Below are 20,877 nucleotides of genomic sequence, written 5' to 3' on the forward strand. Positions count from 1 at the left end.
CTTCAGTAAATGTCCTGAAAGGGAAAAAATTCTTAGCCTCTTTAGCCGAAAGTAAGAAAGATGAAAATCTGTTATTCTACACTGCTTTATCAAATGAAATAAATTCTAATGAAAGTGTGTGGATAATAGATAGTGGTGCTTCCAGACATATAACTGGATTCAAAGAAAAAATTGAAACACTTGAAAATTACAGATCTGAAGGAGTCACTATTGGAGACAACTCCACTCATCAAGTAAAACGTATTGGGACCTATTCCATTCAACTAAGGACTGGAGCTACATTAAAACTGAAAGATGTTATATTTGTACCCAGAATTAAAAGAAATCTCATTTCAATCTCTGGATTAGCTAATGAAGGATTTCAAGTTACATTCAACAAAGATAAAGTTGTGTACTAGCCTAAAAACCCAAATCTAAAAAATGATATTACCATAGGAACCAGAGATGGGGCCTGATACAAACTATGCAACATTCAAAACCAAGCTCTTAATCATGAAATAACAAATTCAATTGAAATCTGGCATAGGAGACTTGGACATATTGGTCTTAGTTCACTATTGAAGATAGAAAAAATCACCTCTGATATACCAAACCTAAATTCTGAACACATAAGTATATGTAAAGGATGTGCTCTAGGAAAGAACATAAAAAAACCTTTCCCTCCAAGCGAACACAAGTCCAAATCAATTCTAGAACTAATTCACTATAATCTGTGTGGGCCCATGCCAACTCTTTCTCTAGGAGGTTACTCATATTACATAACTTTCATTGATGATTACTTGAGGAATACCTAGATTTATTTCCTAAAGGTAAAAGAATCAAATGAGGTATTATCAAAATTCAAAGAATTCAAAGAATTGGTAGAAAATCAAGTGTCAAAGAAAATGAAAACTCTAAGATCTGACAGTGGGGGAGAATACACTTCTGAATTTTTCAAAAAAAATTGTGCATCTATTGGGATTTAGAGAGAGTATACTATACCTTATAATCCTCAACAGAATGGGGTAGCAGAGAGAAAAAATAGAACTATTTTTGAAGCAACAAAAGCTATGATCCATGATCAAAGCCTACACTACTCATTTTGGGCAGAAGCCACCATTACTATTGTATACATACAAAATAGATGTCCTCACTCCATACTAGAAAATACAACACCTAAAGAAGTCTTTACAGGAAATAAACCTGACTTAAGTTGATCTGAATCATTTTTTCAATTCAGAGGACAATACTGAAAGAAAGAAATAGTGGTATTGTAAACACATAATAAACAATATCAAGAATTCAATTTCTTCATAATATTAAATAAAATTTTGTACAATTGTGGACAATCTCGTAAGTGAGATGTATGCCTAAAAATCAATCAAATTTGGACAAACCTATGGAGGAGTTGTGTCCAAGCTCATGAAAGTTGGGCTATCCCATAAATGAGATGTATGCCCATGAACTCTATAGGAGTTGGGCAATCCTATGGTTGAGATGTCTTCCCATGAACTCTGTATATAAAATCTCATACAAATTGGAAATCTCAGCAAACGAGTTGTCTCTCCATATCATTCTGCGCTATTGTTGAATTCGACTTGAGCCTCTTTATACATCTTCATGGAAGTTGAAAGGTCACTACATCTATATTCTTATTAGAAGCCGAATGGACAAATCCAAATTGAAAAGTTATTAGCAATAATATAATATGATTTAATATAATATACATGTTCAATTTTGATCATAAGTCATCTTAGGATTTTTTGTTGTCTAGTGTTTATACATATACCTAAAGAAAGAAGAACTAAATTAGAACCAATAGGAAAGAAAGGAATATTTATTGGGTATAGTGAAAATGCAAAAGGATACAGATTTTATGTTCCTAGACAAAAATCAGTGGAAGTTAGCAGAGATGTTATATTCGAGGAGAAAATTGCCTTAAAACTATCTAAAAGTATAGATGATGAGCTCAATACAGAATTAGATGGAAGTCCTCCATCTGGAACTCAAAGGGAGAGTATATTAGAAGAAACTAGACCAGTGCAAGGTGCAAAAAATAGTAACTTTCCTAATGTCAAGAAAAGACCTTTATGGGAAAGAAAAAAGCTCAAGGAAAATGACATTGAACCAGATGAAATTACTAAGGAAGTCAAGAAGATTAGAAAAAAATCATGTTATACTGCACTTAGTAACTGAGCTTACTAAATCTGAACCTACATCTATTGAAAAAGCTCATCAAACATGGAAAGATGCTATGGTTGAAGAATATTAATCAATACTACAAAATGATCTATGGGATATTGTACCTAGACCTAAAGCCAAATTTGTTGTCACTTCTAAATGGCTCTATAAAATCAAATATGTAGCAGATGGAAGCATTGAGAAACATAAAGCAAGGTTTGTTGCTCGAGGTTTTTCACAGAAGGCAGGTATTGATTATGAAGAAACTTTTTCCCCAGTTGCTTAGGTCACTTCAGTCAAAGCAATTCTTGCATTAAAAGCAATGAAAGGATGGAAGGTGCATCAAATGGATGTGAAAATGGCATTCTTAAGTGTGGTCACAAATGGGGAAGTTTATATTGAACAGACTAAAGGTTTTGTGATAAAAAATGAAAACCTTTTTGTATGCAAACTAAAGAAAGCTTTGTATGGCCTTAAACAAGCACCTTGAGCATGGTATGAAAGAATTGACAGCTATCTTACCAAATTAGGATACTCTAAAAATGAAGTCGATCCCAACTTTTATTTTAAAGTTTCTAATGGAGATATGATTATATTGGTTCTTTATGTTGATGATCTCCTAATACCAGGTGAAGATCATCTTATTGCTAAATGTAAACAAGATCTTGCTACTGAACTTGACATGAAAGATCTAGGGATATTACATTACTTTTTGGTTCTAGAAGTATGTTAAAAGAAAGATTACATGTTCTTACATCAAGGTAAATATACTCAGGATATTCTGAATAGATTTGGGATGATGGACAGTAAGCCACTTTCCATACCAATGGAGACCAATCTACACAAGCTAAAAGAGGAAGCAACACATTTAGAATCCATTGATGCTACCCTTGACAGACAAATTATTGGGTTTGTCATGTTTTTGGTAAAGACTAGGCTTGATATTTGTTATTCCACAAATGTACTAAGTCACTTTACGTGTGAACCTAAGAAAATACACCTAATGGATGCAAAACATGTTTAGAGATATCTATGTGGCACTATTGGCTTGGACTAAACTACAGAAATGTTGAAACCAAACTTGAAGGATATACTGATTCTGATTGCGTTGGTTGTTCCATAAATCGTAAAAGTACCATCAAGTGTTGCTTCAGTCTTAAATAAGAAATGATATCATGGTTTAGTAGAAAATAACCTATAGTTTCCTTGAGTTCCACTGAAGCTTAATATATGGCAGCCTACATGGGTGCACATGAAGCAGTTTGGTTAAGGAAGCTATTATTTGGATTATTTGGAAAGAAGTTAGATTCTACTATGATCAATTGTGACAATTAGAGTTGCATCAAACTTTTTGCAAATCTAGTATTCCACAATCGTTCAAAGCACATTGAGACTCCTTACCACTATATCAGAGACATGTTTGACAAGAATGTGATCAAGTTGATCTGTGATAACACAAATGATCAAACTATTGATATTTTCACTAAACCTCTTGCAAGAGTAAAAATAGAGAATTTTAGAACTAAACTTGGTATGAAAAATTTTTAATTACATTTTTTTAAAACTTATTCATGAATATTATATTAAATTATATTGTTTAAAAACTTGTTAAATGGAAGGTGACGATCTTTCATATGTGTTTAAAGGTCTCTATTGTAAGGTGACGATCTTATCAATAGTTGACCAACCTTTTAATACCAAAAGTATTAAAGGTTATTGTTGTCATTGTTATTAGAATCATTGATATCCATCATGGTTATTAGGTTGGATCTTGTCAAACATCATGAAAATTATTGGTGTCATTTTTATTGGGCGGGATTTTCCTACATACATTGATATCCATCATGGTTATTAGGTCGGATCTTGTAGGACATCATGAAAATTATTGGTCATTATTATTAGGTCAGACTCTATTAGACACATTGATATCCGTCATGGTAATTAGGTCGGATCTTACCAGACACCATGAAAATTAGTTGTCATGGTTCTTTAGACTGGATTTTGCCAGATACCATATCCTATCAGATATATTTGAGTCATACTTAATTGTATGAAGAAGTTTCAAACCCTCATTGTTAAAGAGGAAGTGTTAAGAAGATTAGAAATTTGATAAAATTGAAACCACTATTAACTTACAATATAGATATATTGATATTGGTCTATTGTTTACTGTCACTTTGGTTTATTTACATATATATATCTATATATATATATATATATATATATATATATATATATATATATATATAATGATGATCATATGTTCCTTGATCGGGTTATATATTACCCGTGTATCATGTAGATGGTTCATTGAAGATTAATATGCTTCTAACTAATATTGTTATTGTTAACCACCAAAGTTAATTGTCTTGTGGATAAAGGGAATACCAATCATGAAATATTGCCATGCAATCATGTCTCATTTGAACAATCATATCTACATAGAGTCAGAACTCTATGTAGACATGTTTACACATACATTTATTATGAATAAAATTCTGCAAAACGATATCAATAATTGTGGCATGTAATTCTCAGAGCATTAACAGATTATTGAGAGAATAATAATACATATCTTATAATTGAATAAGTCTTCAGAAAATCAGATAAAACTAGTTAGATAGTCTACACCAATCGGATCCTAAATATTTACATAATATACATATGAAGTCACTTGATGATGAGACCATCATCATGGTTTATTTATGTTCATCATTTTTATATAGGTAGATCTCCCTAGGGAAATACATGATATGGACAACCACATCCTGGAGAATATGCTTTTGGAAGTGGAGGAACATGGAGCTATGAATATTGAAGTTGAAGATCATGATCCCATGGAAGATGAAAATCATGTACTAGAAAACACATTTGAAGATGATGGTACAAATGCATTGATCCATGACACAATTGGTACTGGTGCAGTTGATTGTGATGATTTTTAGATTATGCCCTTTGAAGCAGAGCATCTCTAACATGTCGTCAACCTCTATCTCAATCCTCTTAAGCCAGTTCCATATTTGTGAGAAGATAGAATCAAAACATCAGTACTCATTTTCCATAAATGTTGTCTAAAAGTTATATTCACTAAAATCTGCATAACTTTGTCCAATCTTCATATTTCCATATGTGCTCTTAACTATAGCATCTAGACATACTTTAGAATAACCTCAAGAAACCATGAGTTGATCTTCATCCCATGAACCATGTCAAATGCTTCTTCCTACTTTTTCAGTCCTCACAGAATAACCAATATGTTGACATCAATGAAAACACTTTCATGAATGCAATACATAAGCTCTAAATCATGTCTATAGTCCCCCATAAGAATATCATCAACATTCATGCTACAAATCTCCCCCTTTGACATTGATGCCAATATAGATCCAAGAATATCAAATATACTTCTTCATCATTTGTCTTTGCTCTCCATTCATGTTTCTCATGAATGTCATATGTCATCATCCTATCTCTCGTAGCTTCCCCAAGGTCAAGAATGTATATGAAATTAACATTTGCAAGTATGTAATATCCCCACTATTAGGGTTAGTTTGGGACAAGTAATACCTGCAAAATAATGGTTAGAATCACAACAATAACAAACTAACTATATTATTCTACCCCTTAATTTAACCCCAATCTTAAGGACGTCTCCAAATCGGGCTTCCTAGCTCATAGCTACTTCGTCATCTTCCTAGGAGCACACCCCTTAAGATTCTTATTTTATGGGCATCCTCTATCCAAGGCCAATCACATATGCATATATTGACATCATCAAAATATTATGGCTCATTGATTCTCGACCATGGCGGACAATGGAGATCTTAATATGTCACATGCTTCATGCTTCGAGTCTCATTAATATCTATGGTGTTAACCCCATGAGCTAACACAATATTATCCACAAGTATGATTCATTAATATAAATAAATTCATAAACATAATTAAACAAATATAATCCATAAACATACATTTCTTACCTTGTTCTTTTCCAAGAGTCACGACCTTTCATAATACAAATCCTTTGAAAAGTTGCATCACTTCATAGTTATAATCCATTTGAACAATCACAACACTTCATAACTAAAATTCTTTGGAAAAGTTTCAATACTTTATAATCACAATATTTTTGAAGTCGCAACTATTCATAATTATGGATTTGTTCTTGTCTAGTGCTGGTTACTAGTTGGGGTCTCTGGTCCTGGTTTTTGGTTTTTCTCGTTTAGACTGTTAGTGGTTATAGGTCCCTGTAAAACTTGGTTTAGTTTGTTTTTGGACTTTTCTAGTGGTTTTAGGTCCCTGTAAAACCTGATTTTGATACTGTTCTACAGTTTGTTGCAAGTTTCTTTTTCCTATTGGGTTGTAATGCTTTATCTTTCTGCTTTTTGTTAAAGGGTTTTGGGGTCCCTTCAAAACTTGCTTTTACCGTAATCTAAAACTATTCATAATTATGACCCTTTCAAAAGTTCACATCCTTTCAATATCATTGATACCTTTTCAAAAAGTCATTTCCTTATTTTATTCATATTACTTTCCTCTTTCATTTTTCCTTTTTGAACTCCTATCTTCTCCTCTTGTTTTTTCCCTCTCTAAAATTAATTCTACTACCTTTTATATCTTAATTTTAAGGACTCGTGTCTATTTGTTAAAACATCTCTTGAATTTTCATTAGATTTAGTTAATTTATGGTATTATGTGTTATATTATTTATTTACTTACTTATTTGTGTTTATTATTATTTGTTATTAAATTATATTTAGAAAGTTGACATACTTTCTACAATATTGTCTCTTGTATTTAATTTTATTTCTTTATTTACTCGTTGGAATTTTATTTTATTTAAATTATTTAAAATATCATACTAAATATTATTTAATTGATAATGTAAATTAAATAATTATTATTTCCTATATTTATGTTTTAGTATTAGTTTTTAAATGACTTTATTATCATTATTTATTTAACAACATTGTATTATCTAATTATTATTAAAATTATATCTTAAAATGGAGATATGATAAAGTATCATTGATTTAACAAACAAAGACCAGCCAAAATGTATGAAAACTTATAACTACAAGAGACAATCTAGTATGTGATTATTAAGGACCACCCAAGCAGAAAGTTTATGACAAGAAGAAAGTTTCCTTAAATGAATTGTCCCTATGTAATTTCATGGTTTTTTCAGTTTCAACTATCAAGGCAATTTGAACTTTGGTAAATAAATTAGACTGCAATCGCATTATGCTAATGGCTATCATTGTAGATGTATGAACTTATTTTATTTTTGTTGTAACATTGTCTATGTTATTATTTTTATAATATCATTGTTGTAAGGACTAGCATGATTTGTCAGCTAAAATACAAAGAAAAAGAAAGATGAGACTAGGTGGCAAATCCTAAGCAATAAATAAAATAACACAAATAATCATGCACAATATCTTAATTCTTTCATACTTGTATATTTTCCCAGGTTGATCTTGCAAGGTACCCAAATAAAAGATGCAAATGCACCCAAAACACCAAATGATTTTTACAAGAATTTCAACATAAGATCAACAAGATAAAAAGTTCCAAAAAAATGATAAACCGAGATATTTAGGAGGATGGCCATGCACATAAATAATAGTCTTAATTTTGATAGAAACATAAAAGCTAAATAGATTATGTATCCTAAATCCAGTTATTAATTACTTCCACAAATTATGATATAAATGATAGAATTAGGAACTTAGAATTTGTGCAAGGGTTTTAATACTTATCTCTAATTATCTTCTTCTTTTTTGCAGCCCCAAAGTATAATTTCTATGAATGCAAGAAATCCTCTCCTAAAAATAGGTTGTAACTGTATTAATTTTCAATTTATGAATCATTGTAAAACTAGATTCATCCAATAATTTTATAATTGTTATACCTTAAGCCATCAATTTATTTTAAAATATATATATTTAGACTAAAATCCTCATGGAAATAAAAGATTATTTTCTTGGGAACATGGGTTGTGACAATTACAAGAAAAATGATACATAAAATCACCTAGCTCGATATTCAATTTACTGAATAAAAAAATGACCCAATTGGCACATGAGCTCTGCTAGGGTTTTGGTGTTTCCTTTTACTACAAGTCACCTCTTGGATCTATCCCTTGTCACACTTGTTAATGTTGTAGCTTCAGTCAAATTTAATTGATCTAGGGATAATCCATCTATGGTTATTGCTTAAACATTATTGCAATTGTTTAATCATCAATTAGACAGGCTTGCATATATATAGAGTCTAATGGTGAATAACTTCCAATCTACCATAGAGACATGTCTCCTCTACTCATTTTTATATGCATTCAAATTTGCACTTGAAACATACAGAAATAATGAGTATTGTTATTACATTTGCAGTCATTCTTTCCCTCAACATGGTATCAGAGCCAAGTTAGCAAATATAAGGAACAAAATTTTAAATATCAATGGTGGCTTAAAAATCCTATAAATTAATCATTTCCATAATATATTAATACACACAACAAGAGAAAATATTTCTTAGAGTTTGGTAAATAATCACGGTGCCTAAAAGATTGAGAGAAGGGAGAGAAGCACTAATAGATAGAATGGGGGGTAATAACTAATATTTCATTCTTATTGTTTAACAAATCTGTATATGGAGGTATTTTCTAATTTGATGCATATGGACCTTCATTGGAGCAACTTGTATAAAGGATGTTGATGTGTTAAAGGACATTCTTCTAAGAAAAGAAGAATGATTAATTAGGAATGTTTTTGGGTTATAACATTCGGGACTATAAAATAGAGACAAGGGGCTCTTCCTTTGAGAGGGAGCAGACTATGATGGAATGTTGTTCAATTATCAAGATTGGTCATTTAGATGATCTTATTTATGAGAGTAGGTCCGAGAGTGAGTAACTAGAGGAAACATTAGTTGACATCAAAGGATCTTGGACATTTTATTTTATAGGGAGACTGACACTTCATTAGAGGAAACATTTAATAAAGAGGTCAAAAGATTAATATTAGATTCAGAGGGAGTCTGACAAGCAATCTTGGACAAAAAAGTCAACAAATTGGTATCTTCTTAATGAGTTCTTCTCTATGAGGGAGATGTTTGAGGTAAAATTCCTTGTAATGCATCTATGAGAGAGAAGTTGGGGATGAAAGCCCTTGTTCCACCCTCTAGGAGAATCTATGGTGGATCCACTCTCTAACATGGTTCATGGTGGATATCATGTGAGGTACTACATGATTCTATTGGAAAACATCATGAGAGGTGACAATATTTCATCGATATTTTTTTATGGTCGTTAGTGTAAGGTGACAATCTTAGCAATAGTTTGACCTGGTGTCATGATGGACTGCATTACATTATTTTCCTAGAGGTCACTACATCTTATTAGCTAATCATGATCAGACATCAAGTTGTTGTCTTGGAGATCATGATAGCTTACTTGTTATTTTGATGGACTACATTAAGTTAATGTCCCAGAGATCAAATAAAACATATGCCACTGTGATATGACATGGTGTTTAAACCATGTGCAAATATTGTCTTGGTAGGTATCATAGACTTGATGCTAGTGCACTTACCAAGAAAATATAAGTGTGATGAATTTTATATGGTTGATATTCCTTGTTGAATCATACTTGTGATGATATTAAAAGATAACATCTAATTTGGTGGGTAAGATTTGATATCCTTAAATGTGTCATTGAGATGATATCTCTTTATGTGCTTGAGAACATAATGTGTTTTATAACAATCCTCCCTAACTAAGAGGGAGTGTTAATATTGTAGCTTCAATCTGATTGAATTGATCTATAGATAATCCTTCTATGGTTATTGGTTAACCATTATTGGAATCGGTTAATCATCAATTAGACAAACTCGCATATGTGTGTGTGTGTGTGTATGTATGTGTGTGTGTATATATGTATATATATTTTTATGTATATATATTTGTATGTATATATATTTGTATGTATATATGTATGTATATATACATATATATATACACATACATACATATAGATAGATACTTATATATACATATATACACATGTACACATACATATATATAGTTGTTGTTTAACTTGCAATCTACCATAGAGACATCTTTCTTCATGAGACATGTCTCCTCTACTCATATTTATATACATTCAAATCTAAACTTCAAATACATAGAAATAATGAGAAGTATTATTACATTTGCAGTGGTTCTTTCCCTCAACAATGTTGTATTTATTGCAGAATGTTTAGGCTATATCATGACTTCATCCTAGTTATTGATGTTAGTGGTGGAGTTGCTACTTCAGATGCTCATTGTGTCTCCTGTGAATAAACATCCTCGCAAGTTTTTCTTGAAGGCTTTCTATGAGGTATGTCTCTTGATGTTGTGCTTTGTGTTGAGGATATTGATAAAGCTTGTGACTAGCTTGAAAATTTTACTTTGATAAGTTATTTTGTAGGAAGGATCCCCTCTGAAAGCATGTTGTGGAGATCAATTTTGAAATCTTGGTCATCTTTTGGCATTCGTATTGAGGTTATGCAAAGCATTATTAAGAGCTCTTTTTTGTTTTTCTTTTCCAACCCCTCACATTTGGATGTCATTCTTGGCAATGGTCCATAACCTGCATGGCCTTCCTTGTTGGTTTTCAAATGAAAAAAAGCTTTGAGTCTCTATTTGGGTTGAGTTTCGTAATCTTCCTTTTCCATGTTGGTCATTTGTTCAAACCATTGTCCAGTCTGTAGGCAAGGCAGTTTGTCTTGAACCTGGCCATTTTTAATGCTCCTCTCCAAATAAGGGTTTGCATTGAGGTTGACATATCGCATGACCTCAAGGAAACTATTGAGATTAAGGTGGGTAAATTTACTTTCACCTAGAAGTTTTTGTATCTCAACATGTTCGATACTTTCTACCATTGTCAATCAATAAATCACATATTAAGGATTGTCCATTGATTACCCCTCGAACTAAACCACCCACCAAAGACATCAAGGATGCGAAGGATATTGGTTCTTAGCCATCTGATGCAACCAAAAAGGAAGAATGAATTATTTTCATCCACAAAGGAAAGAAACCCTCAACTCCCAAGTTAAACATGGTTTTGGTGCTTCTAGGCCCTGCTCAAACCACTACTTCCCAGCCTATGCAAACTATTTCTTCTCAACCTACAATCATTTTAAACCTTGACTAACATGACATTTTAGTACCCAATGTAACCCATGTTGTGGGGAAAGATGGTTTGCCTTCAGATTTGAAGGCTTCTTAAGTGCACACACCTCAAGCAGCTTCATCTATTAGCCCTCCAACCACTCTATGGTGCTCTTGTAGCACAATCCTTCTGGGCATACTAAGGCTATAAATGGTGGCTCTAATAAGTGTAGGCTTGTTGATGGTAAGGATTCTTCTATCAACTTCACCCATGTTGTTCCTTTTTGGCACAATAGCATCTCATCTTTGGGGGGAAATGGTGACACGCAAGATTTCTCATGATGAACTTTCTCTCATGGAATTTTTGAGGTCTCACTAACCTTCATAGAAATTATTTCGTCCATGGTACTTGTTAGAGAATTGGTAATTTGGTTTTTCTTTCCTTTAGGAAGTCAAGATTGCAAGATTTTTTCTCAATGTAGCATGTCATATGATTTCTCTTGCTAGCTCTATTTATTCTTCCCAGCATGAAGCTGGCTAAGGTGGTCTTGCTATTCTTCTCTCATCTCATTGACATTTTGTAGTCGTTAATCCTGGTTTTGACCCCATGAAGAGAGTGGTTTGGCTTTTTCTATCCATTAACAATCATTCCTTTGAGATTGTTAATGTTTACGCCCCCACTGATGTTGTTGAGAAGTCACATCATTGTCGTTGGCTTGTTGATAACTTGTCACCTGGGTCATTTGTGGGGACTTCAATATGGTTGAGGTGGCTTCAAATAAAGATGGATTTGTGCATTCTTGCTAGACAATTAGAGAATGGGAACCCCAGTACTACATGTGCAATAAATTGGGTTTTTTAATCCCAATATAAATCATTGTCATTTAGATATGGTTTGGCATACCTGGTGTAACTTTATAGCTAATTCAAACAGAGTTTCTAAGACGCTTGATTTTGTTATCATCTCGATTAAATATTTTTTCTCCTTTTCTAAGGAAAGGGAATTACTGGTCACTCCATTGGTCAATGTGACATTGTCATACCACTATCCGATCATTTTTTTTATTTTATGGAAAACAGCTCATCCACGTCCTTCCAAGACTCAATTCTACCTCAATAGTGTTAGAAAGTAAAGCCCACCAAGATAATTGAGAGGGGGAGGTGAGACAATTATCATATCAATATAATTTTTATCAACCTTATTAAACCTTAAACATGTGAACAATATAATTAGCAACCATAAGAAGATAGGCATACACAATAACAACAAATATGTTAACAAGGGAAACCCTTGATTAGAGGGAAAACCCTGGTGGGGATGGTAACCAGAAAATGATGTACTAAAATAAAAGTTTCTTGTAAGAGGATGGATTGTGTTAGGAGCCAATAAAATATGTTCAGTCCCTATTAGGAGACTTTGAATCCCTGTTTAGAGATTCCAACCCTATTAGGAGTTGTAGAAGGTAGATGGGCCCATTGTCCAAACAACTTCAGGGGCAAGATCATTGAACTCATTGTCAAACTAGACTTTGTATTATTCTTTGTAGAATAATAGAAATAAAATTGAACTCCACAACTTGAACTTTTTCTATGTCCTCTTACTATGCCAATATCGCACCAAATAGTCTTTTAGATCTCAAGACCAGATATTCAAACTCTCATCACAATGATCTCTTCGATCGCTTGCACACATTTAGCAACTTCACATATCACTTGCATTATACACAATTACTTACATCACCTTTTACATTACAAGGAAAATAACCTTCTTTTATACCACATCCTCAAAATAATTATTTGAGTTAGCCTTGAGGCTTTCTCAATTAATTATAATACAACCTCATTAAGATATAACAATTCATTACATCTTTTCATAATTACAAAATAATGTCGGCTAGCAATAAACACAACTTCTCACACGTGCGACCTCAAACCTTGCCCACTCATTGACATCATCATTAGATTGTCTACTTTTTTTGTCTAATGTTGCTCATCATGATTATATCCTTGTTAAAAGATACAATCCAAACATCATAAACTACTTCTTAGGTACTTTGTTTGCACATTGTCTTCTATAAATATTCACTAACTCTCACATGTTTTCAACTCTCAAAATGCACACTTGTGCACATTATTAGGACATACTGTAGAACATATCCTCAATTGTGCTTGACCTCGTCATCAATACATAGTCTATACAACTTTATTATATGTCTACTACTCTGCCATTCCTTACAGAAACAATACTATGTTGACATCAATGACATATACAATCATGAATCCAGCATGTTAATCACGCTAACAATCTCTCCACCTGTTCTACCAATGCTCAAGATACTCCCCCAAAGGAATACTATCAGCATTCATGCTAATAATCTCTCCCTTTGGCATTGATGGCAACCTAGATGAAAAACACTTAAGCTCCAAGAATACCAAATCAAACTCTTATGTTGTTGTTGCTCTCATCTTTTCAAATTTTCTTCATCAATCAAATCTGAAACTCATAGGAACAATTTTCCATCTGTACTTCCTAATTCTTACATGGATGGCATCAATTGTTCATACATTCTCTCCCTCATATAAATCTCCCACATACTACTAGAAGATGTTTTGCATGCAATCTCTCCCCCATTGACATCAATGACAAAGACATCATTATGTCAATTATCTGCTAAAAGTCTTTAGCCAACTTAAGTGTCCAAAGACATTGTTTCATACTAGCTACCAAGAGTTTTTAGTGACTCTGCTCAATAACAAATACTCCCCCATACAGAAAGCATTAGCATTCAATTTAGATAAACAATAGTGTTTTGTACCACTAGATTGGTGCACTCTCTACATCATCTACTCCGAATTAAGAAGAGGCATAACTCCAAGCATACCTCGTAAATACTCAAATGTATCCTTAAGAAAAGGCTTCATAAAAATATATGTAATCTTTTGTTTCATATTCATGTACTCTAATTTGATTTCTTTCTCTAGAACTTTCTCTCACAGAACATGATACTTGATTGATGTATGCTTGGTCTTAGAATGCAACACGGGATTCTTAGACATATTGTACTTGTGTTATCACAATGTATGATAATAGGTTCTATAAACTCTATCCCAATATCCTTTAGCATCTGTTTTATCTGCATGATCTTATTGAAGTTGTTTCCTATTGCTACATACTTTGTTGTTTTTGTACTCTATGAAATACAATCTTGTTTCTCGCTCATCCAAGAAACCAATCTTCCTCAAAAGAAAAATGCTCCACCACTTGTACTCTTTCTATCATCCATACTACATGCCCAATCCACATCAATATATGCACATAGAGTTAAGTCATTTGATATGTCATACCACAATCCAAAATTATGTGTACCCTTCAAATATCTGAATATTCTCTTTATTGTTCCATAGTGTGGTTCCTTAGGGTCTGCTTGAAATATTGTTACTATGCCAATTGCATTTTTTATATCTGGTCTTGTGTCAGTCAGATATTGCAAACCTCCAATCATGGATATGTACTTCTACTCAACTATAGGTCATCTTTGCTAGATAACTTGTAACCAGTTATCATCGGTGTACCAACAAGATTACAAAGAGCTTCTCCTTCCTTAAGACACCCAAGATGATCCTCAGGTGTTGTAAGTGTTCTTCCTTGCTTCTACTATAGATCATAATATCATCAAAGTAAACTACAACAAACTTACCAATGTAAGGTCGTAACATTGTATTCATCAACCGCATAAATGTGATAGGTGCATTCGATAGCCCAAAAGGCATAACCATCCATTCATTCAAACCATCTCTTGTCTTGAATGTTGTCTTCCATTCATCTCCCTCTTGAATGTGGATCTGGTGGTAGCCACTTCGGAGATCAATCTTGTTGAAGTACTTAGCCGCTGCTAATTCATCCATCATGTCCTCTATCCAAGGAATAGGAAACTAGTATTTAATGGTAATGTTATTGATTTCTTAGCTATTAGTGCACATCCTCCATGTGATATCCTTCTTGGAGTCAACAATGTGGGTACTACACATGGACTCATGCTTTCCCTAACCAAACCCTTTTGCATCAGTTCTGTCACTTGCTTATTCAACTCTGCATGTTGTGTTGGATTCAACCGATAAGCTATTTGATTAGGTAGAGTTGCTCCAGGGATAAGATCAATATGATGTTGAATATCTCTTTTGTGTGGGAGACCATCAAGTAGTTCATCAGGAGCAACATCAGAAAACTCCTCCAACGCCTTCATTCCCTTAGGTGGCACCAAGTTTTCTCATTCTTCTCCTCTTTTTAGTACTAGTGCATAACAGCAACCTGTTACTTTCATTTATTTGACTTCTTTTGTAGAAAACATGGTTTCACTCTTCTTGTAATCCTTAACCAGTAATGGAACCACTTTAGAGCCATCTTCCAAAATGTGTAAGTATTTTTCTCCCCATCACGTAGGACCTTCCTATCATGCTGCCATGGTCTTCCTAACAACATGTGTTAAGCATCCATAGGGATAACATCACACCAGATCTCGTCCTTATAAAAAATTTCTATGGTAAATTTGACTAAACATATTTTATCAACTGTTACTTCATTTCCTTTCTTAAACCATGCAATACGGTAAGGACAAGGTTTCTTCTCATACTATAAATTTAATTTTTGTACCATTTCTCTAGATACCATATTCTCACAACTACCCCCATCAATAATATCTTGGCATACCTTTCCACCAAAAGTGCATCTAGTTCTAAAAATGTTGGTCTGGAGCCATGAGTCGTCAGAGTTATTTGCAGTAACTTCATATTTCACTGGAATGATCATTGATCTCCTCATCATGAGGGCTTCTCCCACATCTGGTGAAACTTCTTGCTCCTCTTCTGGCTGAACCAGGTTCACTCTAGGTTGTCTTCCTTGATTTATGTCTGGTGTGTTATTTTATTTCTCAAAACCTCACATTGTTCATTCATTTTGTTTTTGAAAACCCATTTAGCTCCTATAACATTCTTATCTTTAGGTCTAAGAACCAATTCCTATGTCTCATTCTTCACAATCTAATCTAGTTGTTCCCTCATTACTTGAATCCAATAATCATCCTTGCATGTCTCATCTACACTTTTTAGTTCAACTTGAGAAATCAAACACAATTCTTCATGTACTTTGTTTCTAGTCATAACTCATTTTTTCTTGTTTCCAATAATCTGATTAGCAAGGTGATTCTTTGTCAAATTTCTATTAGGTGTTACTACTTAAACTCTTACTTCTTCTCTTGTTCCATATCTTGGTTCTTCTCTTTGTTCCACAACTTGAATATCATTCTGCAAATCATTGTTAGTGTAATGTCCCTTGGTTTGCAAATCTGGAAAACTAGGACAATTACCATTTTCTTTTTTCTTTTTTTTTCAAATGATCCAAATTAAAAATCAAGCCAAGATGTCATACCAAGATAGAAATTATTATTTCTTAAATATTTATATAGATTTTAATGTAAAAAAAGCAGTAATATATGATGTTTAGTGATATAAGATGCTATGGTAGTGTTGTTTATTAATTTAATATAGTAATTGGACTATAATGTCTGAATAAAAAATAGGTAGGTAATACTTTAACAAAGATGAGTAAGCTTGCACTTTGAGGATATATCTATTTACATGTCACAGATTTGAAATGAGGCAATTTGCTAAAGGAAAACAATACTAAGTAATATATAAATTGTGACATGTCATCTCACATGAATGTGTATCGATTTGAATGTTGAAGTTTTATATCCTCTTCCCTACGTTATATTCTTCATGTTATAACGTGTACTGCTTTCTTCATACTTTTATTATTGATTTGGGTGCTTATGTATTTCCCTCTTCTTTTTCTTTCCTGCCCATCCGTGTTTTATTTCCAAATGCTAAATATATATCTTCCAAAAGTGATGATGAGTTTCCTCTCAAAAGACACGTCTCAAAACTAATCGTACTTTCATTAATGTGATGCTTACTATTTAAGCATATATGCTAATACAATCTCTTGATTATGATAACTACTATATTTAAACATTACTATAATATGATTTAATAAAAATCATTTGACTATTCAGGATTAGTTGTTTAAATGAACATCGTGGGAAAGGATGGTTACTCAATCTTTGATTGGTTTCCTAATTGAAAACAACAATATGTTTTTACCTTTACTAGTCGGTTCCTCACAACAAGTAATAATGCAGGAGTACAGAGCTTGGATTTTGGTGGATTTATGCTTTTCATGGTTAGGGATGTGTTGGAGACACATTAGAGAACCTCTCCTCATGATTGCATAAAGATTGGATGGATTGAGTTGAAGTTTGAGTCATTTTACCTTGCTTCTAGAGATGTGTTTTTAGGTTCCTATTTTAGGATGTGTAACTAATTTTATACAATGAGTTAGAGGATGAAAATTTTAGAGACTAAATAAGGCCTAGAGTACTAACAATGGTTCAAAGCGCGATTTCTAATTCAATCAGAGCTAGGAGATATCATGATTTTACTCAGGTATCAATTTTTGGGTATATAATTATTGTTGGAGGCTGACTTTTGGCATTTAATTTATGTATGGGTATTTAATTTGTGTTCTAGGATGACTTGTGGCTTAGATTGGTATAATTATGTGTTGTGGTGGAGTCTTTTATTCATTCATTGATGGAGTGATTCATTCAGAGGAGGAGGAGTGAGTGTGAAGAGTAACTGAAGAACGAGTTTCCTTGAGTCTATCGACAGAGCATCAAATGTGAGGCAGTTTACAGTAGGATTGTGATGGATTTTTGAATGTGTGCATAGAGTGTTGAATGTGAGGCAATTTACACTTCGATCTTAGATGAAGTTGGAGCAGAGCTAGTAGTTGCAGCTTGGAAAACAAGGAGATTCCTTGGTGGGCTTGCGAGCACAAGTTGAGATCTTTCTTGGAAGTTTCTACTAGAGTGTGGATCTGGACTAGGTAGGGTTTGGATTGGATATTGAGGGATCTTGCAGAACTATTATTGTAATTGCTATTGTATCTAGCCATAATCAGGAAGGCTTTACAGCCCGACACATTGCATGTAACAGTTATTTTATAAATAAAGAGTTGTGATTTGGTATCAGATCTTGTGTTATTGCTTCTTGTTATTATGTTTTCACTACATGGTTATTTTCTAGGGGCTAAGACATCTCTTTTGCGGATCCTCCTACCCTACGCTACGTCAGATGGTATCAGAGCAAAGGTTGTTCTTGAGTGTGTAGACAGATCGCTGAAGTTGAGGCAGTTTGCACTAGGACTTAGGTTGGAGATGTTGATCTAAGTACATCTTGATCTGGTGGTGTATTATTCTTTCTGGAGTCCTAGATCTCTTGGTTGCAAGGTGGCAGATCAGGGTTTTGACTTGAAATTCCAAAAGGCTTGTAGATGGATAGATGGATGCGAAGATGAAATATTGATCTTGTTGAGGCATGATCGTAGAGAGTTTTTGGATTGCAGATATGTGGTCCTGGACTTGTGATGTGGTTCCTAATTATTCATGTGAGGTCGCAGGTTGCAATCTAACTTGCAAACTATTCTAGGTTGTCACAAGGAGCGTGGGAAAGATTTGTTGCAAAGGGTTTACGAAGATCTTGGGAGATGGTTCCGAGAGGATTGGACACTGAGATGATTGTGAATCTTGGTGATGTGGTGAAGCAGAATTTTTCTAAGATGTTTGCTCAGGTTGAAGCTAGTTTGGCTAATAAAACTAAGAAGGTGGTTGCTCAGTTTGAAACTAGTTCATATGATCGAGATAAGGACAGGATGAGAAAGGCATCAAAGTGTGGGACACACTTTTCTATTTACCTGGGGAGTTTGATGCATGAGAATTGAGCTTTGATTTTGGTGGAGTTATGCTTTTCATGGTTAGATATGTGTTGGAGACACATTGGAGAACCTTTCCTCATGATTGCATAGAAATTGGATGGATTGAGTTGAAGTTTGAGTCATTTCACCTTGCTTTTAGAGATGTGTTTTTAAGTGCCTATTTTAGGCTGTGTAACTAATTTTTTACAATGATTTAGAGGATGGAAATTTTAAGGGTTCAAGAGAGCTTAGATTATTAACTATGGTTTGAAGCGCGAGTTCTAATTCAATCAGATTTAGGAGATATTGTGATTTTACGCGAGTATCAATTTTTGGGTATTTAATTATTGTTGGAGGCCAACTTTTGGCATTTAATTTATTTATGGGTATTTAATTTGTATTCTAGGCCAACTTGTGGATTGGATCGGTATAAGTAGGGTTGTGGTGGAGTCTTTTATTCATTCATTGATGGAGTGATTCATTCAGAGGAGGAGTGAGTGTGGAGAGTAGTCGAAGAGAGAGTTTTCCTAAGTCTGTGGATAGAGCGCTGAATGTGAGGTAGTTTACAGTAGGATTGTGATGGAGTTGTGAATGTGTGGATAGAGCATCGAATGTGAGGTAGTTTACACTTAGATCTTAGATAAAGTTGGAGCCGAGCTAGTAGTTGGGGCTTGGAAAACAAGGAGATTTCTCGGTGGGCTTGCGAGAACAAGTTGAGATATTCCTTGGAGGTTTCTACCAAAGTGTGGATCTGGACTAGCTAGGGTTTGGATTGGATCTTGAGGGATCTTGTAGAACTGTTATTGTAATTGCTATTGTATTTGGTCGTAACTAGGAAGGCCTTACAACCCGACACATTGCATGTAACAGTTATTTTATAAATAAAGAGTTGTGATTTGGTATCAGATCTTGTGTTATTGCTTCTTGTTATTGTGTTTTCGTTGTGTGGTTATTTGTTGGGGGCTAGGACATCTCCTTTTGGGATTCTCCTGCCTTGCACTACATCAAGTAATGATCACAAATATTGATCAACTCTTATATTTGACCAACTTTGATGATTATCCATATGCAAGTGGACATCCACATGGGTATCCTTTGTTGATTGTTTCCCTTCATGTGTGGATGTTTAATAGCTATCTGTGATTCAATTCAGAGGTAGAGTATTGTGTAGACCACATAATGTTTCAAATTAGTCTCATGATATATATTGGTAGTTTAACATATTGTGACTATTAGAATTGCTTATCGAGAGAGGAGAATACTACCACAAAGATTTTGATGTAGCTCGCACTTGGCATCTAGTGTTATCAGTTGACATGGGACATTGTGCATATCCTATAGAGTGGTATTATTTTTCAATATATATTTTCTTGATGCACATTTTCCTAAAATAGATTATGGTTGTAATTATCACTAATACTTTTTCTTTGAATTTGTTTGTAAAGTGTGAAGGTGTATTGATAGTCCTTATCCCTTATTTATTCTAAATTCTTAATTTCCTCGTTCCTCACTCATATGGCTTGTTGCATGCTTGGCTATTATATGTTATTATTATATTTATCTATTAATTTTATTATCAAAATACTCTTTTATTATTATAATTTAGGTAATTATATATTATATCGATGTGATTATATATTTTCAATACTTAATTATTAATCTTAAATTCTTATTATTATTAAATTGCAGTATATGAAGGGATCATTATAGTTAGTCTCAAAGAAAACTTCAACATTCTCTCTAACAA

This window comes from Cupressus sempervirens, chromosome 3 (genome assembly GCF_028749045.1).
Source record: "Cupressus sempervirens isolate cs-2001-9-10 chromosome 3, ASM2874904v1, whole genome shotgun sequence".
Taxonomy (NCBI): domain Eukaryota; kingdom Viridiplantae; phylum Streptophyta; class Pinopsida; order Cupressales; family Cupressaceae; genus Cupressus; species Cupressus sempervirens.